Below are 12,005 nucleotides of genomic sequence, written 5' to 3'. Positions count from 1 at the left end.
TCATTCTTCAAAAATCCAGCAAGTACAGGCCCAGACTCATCTAACCCACTTCATACATTAAACCTTTCATCCTTGGGATCATTCCTGTGAACTTCCTCTGGACCCTCTCCATATCTTAGATATGGGGTCCAAAACTGGTCACAATACTTCAAATGGGTCTGAGTCGTTCCTTATAAAGCATCAGCAATATATCCTTGCTTTTATATTCCAGTCCTTTAGAAATTAATGCTACATTGCATTTGTCCTTCCTTACTAATGACTCAACTAGGGGAGAGGTAACTTAAGACTGAGATGAAGAAATAAGGGAATCTTTAAAACTTTGTGCCCAAAAGGTTTAATCGAAACAGAGATTGATGGTTTTCTGGATACAGGAACTTAGGAATTGTGTAGGAAAGTGGAGATCACTGGCCACGATATTACAATTGCAGGGACAGGTTTAAAGGGCCAAATGAACTATTTCAAAGTTCTTATAGTGTGGAATCATAACTACTCTTCAGTCTCGCTTCATACTCTGCACGATACTTACATAGGTCTAACTAGAGCTGCAGAGTGCCACAACAGATAGTCAAGACAGATGTTGTTAAGCCCTCAGACAAAGTTGGGAATCAAAAGGTTGAGCATGGTGTGCGTGGCATAATGTTCTGAGTGGCATATATTTCAATGCAAGTAACGTAGGAAAGGCGGATGAGCTCAGGGGATGGATTAATACATGGAATTATAATACTGTAGCCATTATTAAGACTTGGTTGCTGATGGGGCAGGACTGGCAGTTGAACATTCTGGGATTCAATTGTTTTAGACAGGGGAGGGATTAAAGGGGTCATGGGTGGCGTTACCAGTCAGGGAAAATATCACAACAGAGTATTGTAGGCTAGCTATTGTTCTTCCACTGTTTAAGAAAGGCTCACAGAATAAACAAGACAATTATAGACCAGTGAGCCTGACATTAGTGAAAAAAATGGAAAATATTCTAAGGGATTGGATATATGAGTATTTTGATAGTCAGGGACTGATTAGGGATAGTCAGCATGACATTGTGCATAGTAGGTTGCTTCTAACCAACCTCAGAGAGATTTTCAAGGAAGTTACCAGGAAAGGTGATGAAGGCAAGGCAGTGGATAATGTTTACATGGACTTTAGTAAGGCATTTAACAAGGTCCTTCATGTGAGGTTGGTCAAGACAGTTTCATCTCTCGGCATTCAAGGTGAGATAGTAAATTGTTGTATTAGATTTGTGGGAGAAGCCAGAGAGTAGCAGTAGATGGTGTCCTCTCTGACTGGAGACCCGAGACTAGTGGTATGCCATGGGGATTGATGCTGAATCCATTGTCGTTTGTCATCCATATCAATGATAATATGGTCAACTGGATCAGCAAATTTGCAGACGACACCAAGAATGGGGTGTAGTGGACAAGGAGGAAATCTGTCAGAGCTTGCAACGGGATCTGGATCAGCTGGAAAAATGGCAGGTGGAATTTAACGCAGGCAAGTGCAAGATGTGGCACTTCAGTACAACCAAACATGGTAGATCTTATACACTGAACACTAGGGCACTGAGGAGTATGGTAGGACAGAAGGATCTAGTATTACGGGTTCATAATTCATTAAAAGTGGCAGCACAGGTAGATAGGGCTGTACAGAAAGCTTTTGGCATATTGGCCTTCTCATTATATTGTTGTATTGGCATATTGGTTCCTTAAGGTCTTTATAGCTGGGGGTGGTAATGGAAACAAGCTCAAACTACCTATTAAATGCTCCCAATAGCGTGTGAGGCCTCAAATAGCCTCACAACCACATCTAGATCCTGGCCTTCACATGTGGCTAAGCCCGGCGGAACCACTTCTACTGATACGAGAAGGGACAAAGGTGGGTTACTGGCACCTTCAAACCAGTTACTTCGGGTAGACGGGGCTCGTCAGCTGTGGTGGGCAGCTCATCTAGGAGAAGGAAAACTCTGATCTCGAACTTCTGCTGCCATACCCACTCATGGGGAGAACTTTGGGAGGGAAAAGTCCAGAGCAGGAGTCTCTGAGGGAGTCCTACATTAAGTTCAATGCTGACTGGCAACTCCTGTAACACTGCTGGTACTAAACTGTATGTGCCTCTGCCATTCCTTTGGGTTCATCAGATGCGTGGAGAGGGGGAGCTTGCTACATGGGAACAGCCTGCCTCCATATTGTACTGCCTAGGCTTACATATCTAGAGAGCTAGGATGCAATATCCATGGTCAACTCTGACCGACTGAGGCCCTCAGAGTGGAGTATTGTGTGCAGTTTTGGTCATCCATCTACAGGAAAGATGTAAATAAGGTTTAAAGAGTACAGAGAAAATTTACAAGGATTTGCCGGAACTGGAGGATCTGAGTTATAAGGAAAGAGTGAATAGGTTAGGACTTTATTCCTTGGGGATGTAGAAGATTGAGGTGAGATTTGATAGAGGTATAGAAAATAATGAAGGTATAGGTAAGGTAAATACAAGCAGGCTTTTTCCACTGAAGTTGTGTAGGACTACAACCTGAAGTCATGGGTTAAGGGTGAAAGGTGAAAAGTTTAAAGGGAACATGAGAGGAAACATCTTCACTTAGAGGGTTGTGAGAGTGTGGAATGAGCTACCAGTGCAAATGGTGTAAGCAAGCTCGATCTCAATGCTTAAGAGAAGTTTGAATGGGTACATGGATGGTGGGCTATGGTCCAGGTGCAGGTCGATGGGAGTAGGTATTTTAAATGGTTTGGCATGGACTAGAAGGGCCGAAGGGCCTGTTCCTGTGCTATACTTTTTTTATGACTCCATGTCTCAGAACCAATAGAGCAAATAAAATTCTACTGAGCTTTTACAGACTTCATGAAGTATTGAAACTCACTCAACAACAATATGCACAAATGCAGAACTGTTAACAGAGTAAAATGTCCCTAGACATTTCAACAGAGAAACATGGGGCATAAGCATAAAAAGAAGCAGCACGTAACTGAAGAAATTCATTGAGCTTTTGATTATTCCCTTGGCAACCTAAGGCATGACTAATAAATGATGCAATGAGGGGACTTAGAGATGAACAAGAGGTCAGAAGTGGGCAAGTTCAGAGACATTTGAGAATTGTGGAATTTTTGGAGTAGGCAGAGGGAGGGCAAGCCTTAATAGAATCTAGAAGTTCAAAGTTCAACATAAAATTTATTATCAGAATACATGTATATCACCATACAACCCTGAAATTCTTTTTCTCTGCAGACATACTTAGCAAATCTATACAACAGTAACTGTAAACAGTATCTAGCCTGTAAACATCAGGAACTGCAAACTATAAACAAACTATGTAAATGAGGATAATAAATAATTAGCAATAAATAATGAGCAGAAATAGCAAGATAAGAGTCCTCAAGTGAGTGTAGTTATCCTCTATTGTTCAAGAGCATGGTGGCTGAGGGGTAGTAACTGTTCCTGAACCTGATGGTGTGAGTCCTGAGGTGCCTGTATCTTTTACCTGATGACAGCAGTGAGAAAAGAGCATAGCCTGGGTGGTGAGGATCTTTGAGAATGGACGCTGCTTTCCTACAGCAATGTTTTACTTAGATGTGCTCAATGTTTGGGAGGGTTTTACCTGTGATGTACTGGGCCAAATCCACTATCTTTTGTAGGATTTTCCGTTCAGAGGCATTGGTGTTCCCATACCGGGCTGTAATGCAGCCAGTCAGCTCACTTTCCACCACTCATCTATAGAAGTCTGCCTAGGCTTTTTGATGACTAAAGCCTAGAATGGGAGTTTTACATTTGAGCCATAATAAGCCAGTGGCGAGTGAACAAGACTTGGACAAATTTACTGATCCAGTTTATCATATTATCAGCCATATCACTGATTTTGACGATGAATAGCAACACACTCGACACCTATCCCTGCAGCACTCCACTATGTCTCTGGTCAGACAGGCAACTATCTACAACCACTTCTCTCACAAAACCAATGTATAATCTAATTTACTACCTCATCTTGAATGCCAAGCGACTGAACTTTCTTGATCAAACTCCCATGTGGGACCTTGTGAAGTGCCTTGCTAAGGTCCATGTTGTCAACATCCACTGCCTTGGCTTTATCCACTTTCTTGGTAACTTCCTCGAAAAACTCTGTAAGATTGGTTAGACTTGACCTGCCACGCATGAAGCCACGCTGACAATCCTTAATCAGTCCATGTCTATCAAAATACTTTCACATCCAGTCCCTTAGAATACCATCCTTAATTTCCTGGCTTATTTTTAAGAACCTTTTTTAAACAACAGAGCAACAGTGGCTATCGTCCAATCCTCTGGTACCTCTCTTGTCACTAAGAACGATTTAAAAATCTCTGCTATGACCCAATAATTTCTCCACTTGCCTCTCGAGGAGTCTGAGGGAACACCCTGACAGGACCTAGGGACTGATCCACCCTAATTTGCCTCAGGACAGCAAACACCTCCTCCTCTGTAATCTGTACAGGGTCAATGAAGTTGATGCCACTTTGCCTCATTTCTATGGACTCTGTGTTCATCTCCTGAGTAAATACAGATGCAATAAAAATGAAGATCCCCTCATTTCCTTTGGCTCCACACATGGATTACCAATCAGATCTTCCAGAGGACCAGTTTAGTCCCTTGCAATCCTTTTGCTCTTAATATATCTATAGAATACTTTAGGATTCTCCTTCACCCTGTCTGCTAGAGCAACCTCATGCCTTCTTTTAGCCCTCCCGATTTATTTCTTAAGTGTTCTCTTACACTTCTTATACTCCATGAGCACTTCATTAGTTCTTACCTGTCTATACCTGATATGCATTTCCTTTATTTTTCTTAACCAGGGCCCTAATATCTCTTGAAAACCAAGGTTCCTTACACCTGTTATCTTTAGCTTTTATTCTGGCAGCCTCACCAATGGCTACAATACAATTCCAGTTGTTGATCCATGCCCTGAGCTTATCTGCCTTTCCTTGCATTGAAGCAGATGCAGCTCAAGACACTCGCCATACCATGCTCAACCTTTTGATTTCTGATTTTGCCTGAGATCTAAACAACATGTCTCCTGTTCTGACTGTTCTGACACTCTGGTTTCCATCCCCCTGCAACTTTAAAACCCATGAGCAACACAAGCAAACCTTCCCACTAGGATATTTATGCCTTTCAGTTCACGTGCAAACCATCTCTTCTGTACAAGTCCCACCTTCCTTGGAAGAGAGCCCAATAATCCAAAAATCCCTCCCTCCTATACCAAGTCCTTAGGAATGTGTTAAACTCTGTAATCTTCCTATTTCTGGACACACTATCATGTTGAACAAGTAGCAATTTTGAGATCACAACCCTGGAAGTCCTGTTCTTTAACTTGACACCTAACTCCCTGAACTCCCTTTGCAGAACCTTGTCACTCTTCCTACCCATGTCATTGAATATCCACATGGATCATGACCTCTGGCTGTTCACCCTCCCACTTAAGAATGTTGAGGACGCGATCCCTTGCACCCAGGTGACAACATACCATCTGGAATCTCATTCTCATCCACAGAACCTCCTTTCTGTTCCCCTAACTAATGAATCCCCTATCACCACAGTTGCCTCTTCTTCCCCACCCCCACTTATGAGCCACAGAGTTAAGAATCAGTGCCAGAGACCCGACTGCTGTGACTTTCCTCTGTTAAGTCATCCCCTCCACCAAGGTGATAGACCTGTTGTTGAGGGAGATGGCCACAGGGGTTCTCTGCATTAGTTGTTTAACCCCTTTCCCCTGACTGTCACCCAGTTTCCTGTACTCTGCACTTCGGGTGCAACTACCTCTCTATTTGTCTCAGCCTCTTGAAAGATCTGGAGTTTATCCAGTTCCAGCTTCAACACAGTGTAAGAAACTGCAGCTAGATACACTTCTTGCAGGTGTAGTTGTCAGGGACACAGAAAGTCTCTCTGCCTTTCCACATCCACAAGAGGTACATCCCACTATCCTGCCTGGCATCTCAACTGTTCTAAGTGAGCAAATATAAAGAAGGAAAAACAATAAACTGTGTGTGGGGGAAGGAGGTGAAAATCTGAGCTTTTTTTTGCCTTCTCTGACTGAAGCCTCTCCTCGCTGAAGCCATGAAATCTCCACTCTGACAAATGGCCATTCCACTTGCCTCTGCTTTCCTTTAATTTGTTCTTGTCGGTACGAGTATGGAATTAAAATAGTTGGCTACCAGGAAATTCCACTATGGCGGAAGGAGCAGGGGTGCTTTACAAGCATGTGTGGATAGATCCCAGACCAGTGAGGTAGATTACCTAAAACACCATGTAACAAGATAACCACATAACCCTGCATGGGGCTGCATGGTAGCATTGACACTAGCATAACACTTTACAGCACTAGCGACCCAGATTCTGTCTGTAAGGAAATCGTACATCTCCCAATAACCCCATGGGTTTTTAATTGGTGACAGTGGTTGGTGTACTTGGACGGTGTGGGCTCATTGGGCTGGGAGGGACTGTTACCATGCTGTAGCTCTAAATAACTAAAATAAACAGAGGCCCATCAGAATGTTCAGCTTATGTGCAGTACACGCTTCCTAACCTGCTGAGTTCCTCCAGCATCTTGTGTGTGCTAAACAACCAAAGCTCGCTTCTGTTGAAAACTTGACCATGTGCTGAAAATCTCATTAACAAGCCCAAAAGTAAATAGGCATTCGAACAGTACACAAGGTTAACAGAAAATCCTACCTCAGGCCCCTATGTTAAATGAATTCCCAAATACAATGGCTAACATTTCCCAAATTTCACTGTAGGCTACTGCGTAATTAGAGGTCAAGGAAAGTGTTTGCTAAACAGGTAAAAAGATAAATATAAAATTATTAAAGGAAAAATCATTTGACTGATAGAACAATTAGAGAGAGGCAGTAAATTGGTGTCACATTAGTAAATACATCACTTTGAGGCTTAGGCATCGGAAAGTAGTCAGGGAATTCTGAAACATAATAATTTAAATGGCCTGCCTGCCCTTTAATGAGTATCACACATCCAACCAGGTGGTAAGTAAACAGTTCGTAATTAATCCGGATATCATGAATGCCTAAAATTATCTCATGGGGTATGATTGGCCATGTGAGAAAAGAAGCAAGAGTTTTTGGAAATGTGGTGTGAGGCAGGGATACTGTTGGATGCAGAGGGGAATGGTGGGCATGGTGTTGGAGGGTGAAGATGGTGAGGTGGTGGTGGGTTGGTGGAGCTGTGAGCGGCAGGTCAGAATGGGATAGGATGTGGATGGAGTAGATTGGGGAAAGGAGTTATGTGGGGTGAGGGGATCCCATTTATTCATCTCCTTTTATACTCTCTATCAAATTCTATTCTCTCCCATCAATGCAAAGCCTCTGACTCTTACCCTCATCAGCTTCCCCTGTCTCCTCTCGTAACGCACCCCACCCCATCCTTCTTTCTCCATTTGGCTCAATCTCCTTTCTTCCCGTGATCCATCCCAAATCTCTGATATCTTTTACCAGCTTCTCAGTTCCCCTCTTTCCCAACACTTGTAAGGATGGAATGTGATACTACAACTTTACAAGACACTGGTGAATAGCACTTGGAGTACTGTGAACTGATTGGAGAATTTTGTTATGTGGCTAAGAGTGGAGAAAATACTTTTGTTTTCCTTGCAATGAAGGAGACTGAGGAATAACCTAATGGAAATATATAAAACGATAAGAGCAAAGATAGGGTAGATGGTCAAAAACATTTTCCCATGGAAGGAGCAGCAAAAACAATTGGGCAAAGATTTAATGTGAGAATAGTAAGCTTTATAGGGACTCTGAGGGACTAGTTGTTTTTTTAAACACAGGGTGCATGGTATTTAAAGCACACTACCAGAGGAGGTGATGGAATCAGATACACCACTATGTTTAAGAGGCTCTTAGATAGACCCTTAAAAAAGCAAAGAGTCAATTGAATATGCTCCTAATACTGGTAAAGAGGTCAGTATGGTTGTCATGTGCCGAAAGGCATGATTCTATGCTGTATGCCTCTATGGATCTCCCTCCCATTCCCTATCCTTCACCCAGTTCCACTTCCATAGTCCCCTCATCATCCGATCATCCCTCCGTCGTCCCCTCATCATCCTTTCATAGTCCCCTCATCATCCCTCCTTCTATTTTTCCTTCAACCTATCCTCTCCATACACAGAATCCCCGATCCCACTCTCCCATCCCCCCATTCCCGACACCACAAGTACCCCTTTCCCATCCACAGCCCAACACTTCACCATCTTCCCATCCCCAACATCTCATCATCTCCCCATCCACGGTTCAAGATCTCACCATCTCCCCATCTTCAGCCCACCGCCTCACAACCTCCCCATCCGCGGCCCAGCACCCAACCATCTCCCCATCTCCAGCCAACACATCACAATCTCCTCATCCATGGCCCAGCACCTCACCATCTCCCCATCCCAACACCTCAACATCTCACTATCTCCCCATCCTCAACCCAACACCTCACCATCTCTCCATTCCCATTCCAACACCTCACAAATTCCCCATTCCCATCCCAACACCTCACCATCTTTCCATCTACATACAGCCCAACACCTCACCATCTCCCCATTCCAACACCTCACAACTTCCCCATTCCCATCCCAACACCTCACCATCTCTCCAATTCCCATTCCAACACCTCACAACTTCCCCATTCCCATCCCACACCATCTCTCCATTCCCATCCCAACACCTCACCATCTCTCCAATTCCCATTCCAACACCTCACAACTTCCCCATTCCCATCCCAACACCTCACCATCTCTCCAATTCCTATTCCAACACCTCACAACTTCCCCATTCCCATCCCACACCTCTCCATCTCTCCATTCCTATCCCAACACCTCACCATCTCTCCAATTCCCATTCCAACACCTCACAACTTCCCCATTCCCATCCCAACACCTCACCATCTCTCCATTCCCATCCCAACACTTCATAACTTCCCCATTCCCATCCCAACACCTCACCATCTTTCCATCTACATACAGCCCCACACCTCACCATCTCCCCATTCCAACACCTCACAACTTCCCCATTCCCATCCCACCTCACCATCTCTCCATTCCCATTGCAACACCTCACCATCTCTCCATTTCTATCCCAACACCTCACAACTTCCCCATTCCCATCCCAACACCTCACAACTTCCCCATTCCCATCCCAACACCTCACCATCTCTCCATTTCCATCCCAACACCTCACAACTTCCCTATTCCCATTGCAACACCTCACCATCTCCCCATTGCTATCCCAACACCTCACCATCTCCCCACCTACATACAGCCCAACACCTCACCATCTCCCCATTCCCATCCCAACACCTCACAACTTCCCCATTCTAACACCTCACCATCTCTCCATCCACATACAGCCCATCACCTCACCATCTCCCCATTCCCATCCCAACACCTCACAACTTCCTCATTCTAACACCTCACCATCTCTCCATCTACATACAGCCCAACACCTCACCATCTCTCCATTCCCATCCCAACACCTCACAACTTCCTCATTCTAACACCTCACCATCTCTCCATCTACATACAGCCCAACACCTCACCATCTCCCCATTCCCATCCCAACACCTCACAACTTCCCCATTCTAACACCTCACCATCTCTCCATCTACATACAGCCCAACACCTCACCATCTCCCCATTCCCATCCCAACACCTCACAACTTCCCCATTCTAACACCTCACCATCTCTCCATCCACATACAGCCCATCACCTCACCATCTCCCCATTCCCATCCCAACACCTCACAACTTCCTCATTCTAACACCTCACCATCTCTCCATCTACATACAGCCCAACACCTCACCATCTCCCCATTCCCATCCCCACCTCACAACTTCCTCATTCTAACACCTCACCATCTCTCCATCTACATACAGCCCAACACCTCACCATCTCCCCATTCCCATCCCAACACCTCACAACTTCCTCATTCTAACACCTCACCATCTCTCCATCTACATACAGCCCAACACCTCACCATCTCCCCATTCCCATCCCCACCTCACAACTTCCTCATTCTAACACCTCACCATCTCTCCATCTACATACAGCCCAACACCTCACCATCTCCCCATTCCCATCCCAACACCTCACAACTTCCTCATTCTAACACCTCACCATCTCTCCATCTACATACAGCCCAACACCTCACCATCTCCCCATTCCCATCCCCACCTCACAACTTCCTCATTCTAACACCTCACCATCTCTCCATCTACATACAGCCCAACACCTCACCATCTCCCCATTCCCATCCCAACACCTCACAACTTCCTCATTCTAACACCTCACCATCTCTCCATCTACATACAGCCCAACACCTCACCATCTCTCCATTCCCATCCCAACACCTCACAACTTCCCCATTCCCATCCCACCTCACCATCTCTCCATCTACATACAGCCCAACACCTCACCATCTCCCCATTCCCATCCCAACACCTCACAACTTCCCCATTCTAACACCTCACCATCTCTCCATCTACATACAGCCCATCACCTCACCATCTCCCCATTCCAACACCTCACAACTTCCCCATTCTAACACCTCACCCTCTCCATCTACATACAGCCCAACACCTCACCATCTCTCCATTCCCATCCCAACACCTCACAACTTCCTCATTCTAACACCTCACCATCTCTCCATCTACATACAGCCCAACACCTCACCATCTCCCCATTCCAACACCTCACAACTTCCTCATTCTAACACCTCACCCTCTCCATCTACATACAGCCCAACACCTCACCATCTCTCCATTCCCATCCCAACACCTCACAACTTCCTCATTCTAACACCTCACCATCTCCCTATCCGAGAACCTCACGTTGTCTCTGCACCCACAAATCTCCCACGTGTCTCCCTATTCCCACCCGAACGGCCCACGAATCCCCCTCCGCGCCCACCTCGTCTCCGCTCTCTCGTCCCTCCGCCGCACCTCCCTCCGTCTCCAAGGCCGTTGCTATGGCGCCGCCCTCCGTCTCCTCCCACAGGATGACCCAGTGACGTCATCCAGAGGGCGGAGCCAGGCGCTGGACAGAGTCCGCCGGCATGGGACCACGTGACACGGCTTGGATGATGTCATCGGACAGGAGCGCAGGCCGGTGACTGTCACGTGACCGTAACAACAAGGTCTGTGACACAACATTATCTTTAAATAGTGAGAGCAAAGCGGCGGAGGCGTCCCTCACAGGAGTTCCCAGCTTGGAGTCCACCCATCCCTTGATCTAATGCATGAAAAACGCTGGGAGCCCCTGGTCTAACACTTCAAAAAAATTTCTGCAGCTTGAGCACCTGCATTATTTGCTGAATTCCATAAATACCATTTCAAGCCGTTTCCCCACTATTCTATTTTCATTCTAATTTAAATTTTATTCTAAAACATGTCTTGCTACGTCTTATTCCCAAAAAAGTCCCACTTGTCCCAATGACTTTTCAGGCGGGCTCAGTACAGTGAGGTGGGAATCATCGGAGACCCCCTCTGCTGTGCAAAATCGCACAATCTTCCTGAGACACAGGAGACTGCGCATACTGGAATCTGCAGAGAAACTCAGCAGGCCGAGCAGCATCTTGGAGGGGAATAAACGGTCGACATTTCAGCTGAAATCGTTCATCAGGACCAGAAAGGAATGGGGCAGAAGCCAGAATGGTGGGGGGGGGGGGAGGGTGGATTGGGGAAAGGAAAGGAGCTACAAGCTGGCAGGTGATTACTGAATGGACATTGAACCCATGATCACTTCCACCTTACGGTTTTTCATTCTCTTTTTGCACTACTTATTCAACTATTTACAGTAATTGACAGTATTTTATTACTGCATATTGTAATGTACTGCTGCTGCAGGACTTCAAATTTCATGAGGAATGCCAGTGATATGAAACCTAATTCTGATTCTGGAGGTGATAGGTGAGACCAGGTGATGGGACAGGTGGGTGAGTGGGGGAGGAGGATGAAGCAAGAAGCTGGGAGGTGATGGATG

At 45.5% G+C, this 12,005-nt stretch overlaps 1 protein-coding gene across 2 annotated transcripts in view; it reads right to left on the bottom strand.

Moving 5' to 3' along the window:
• The window catches only part of LOC132381815 (kinesin light chain 1-like), a 133,044-nt gene extending 122,054 nt beyond the window's left edge, over positions 1-10,990 (bottom strand). For both annotated transcript variants that reach the window (XM_059951422.1, XM_059951423.1), the window contains exon 1: positions 10,935-10,990. The gene's annotated coding sequence lies outside the window, so the exon portion shown is untranslated. The remainder of the gene's footprint in view (positions 1-10,934) is intronic.
• Positions 10,991-12,005: the final 1,015 nt, after the last annotated feature.

The sequence above is a fragment of the Hypanus sabinus genome, chromosome 26 (assembly GCF_030144855.1).
Source record: "Hypanus sabinus isolate sHypSab1 chromosome 26, sHypSab1.hap1, whole genome shotgun sequence".
Classification (NCBI taxonomy): Eukaryota; Metazoa; Chordata; class Chondrichthyes; order Myliobatiformes; family Dasyatidae; genus Hypanus; species Hypanus sabinus.
This window is presented reverse-complemented; position numbering and strand designations above follow the sequence as displayed.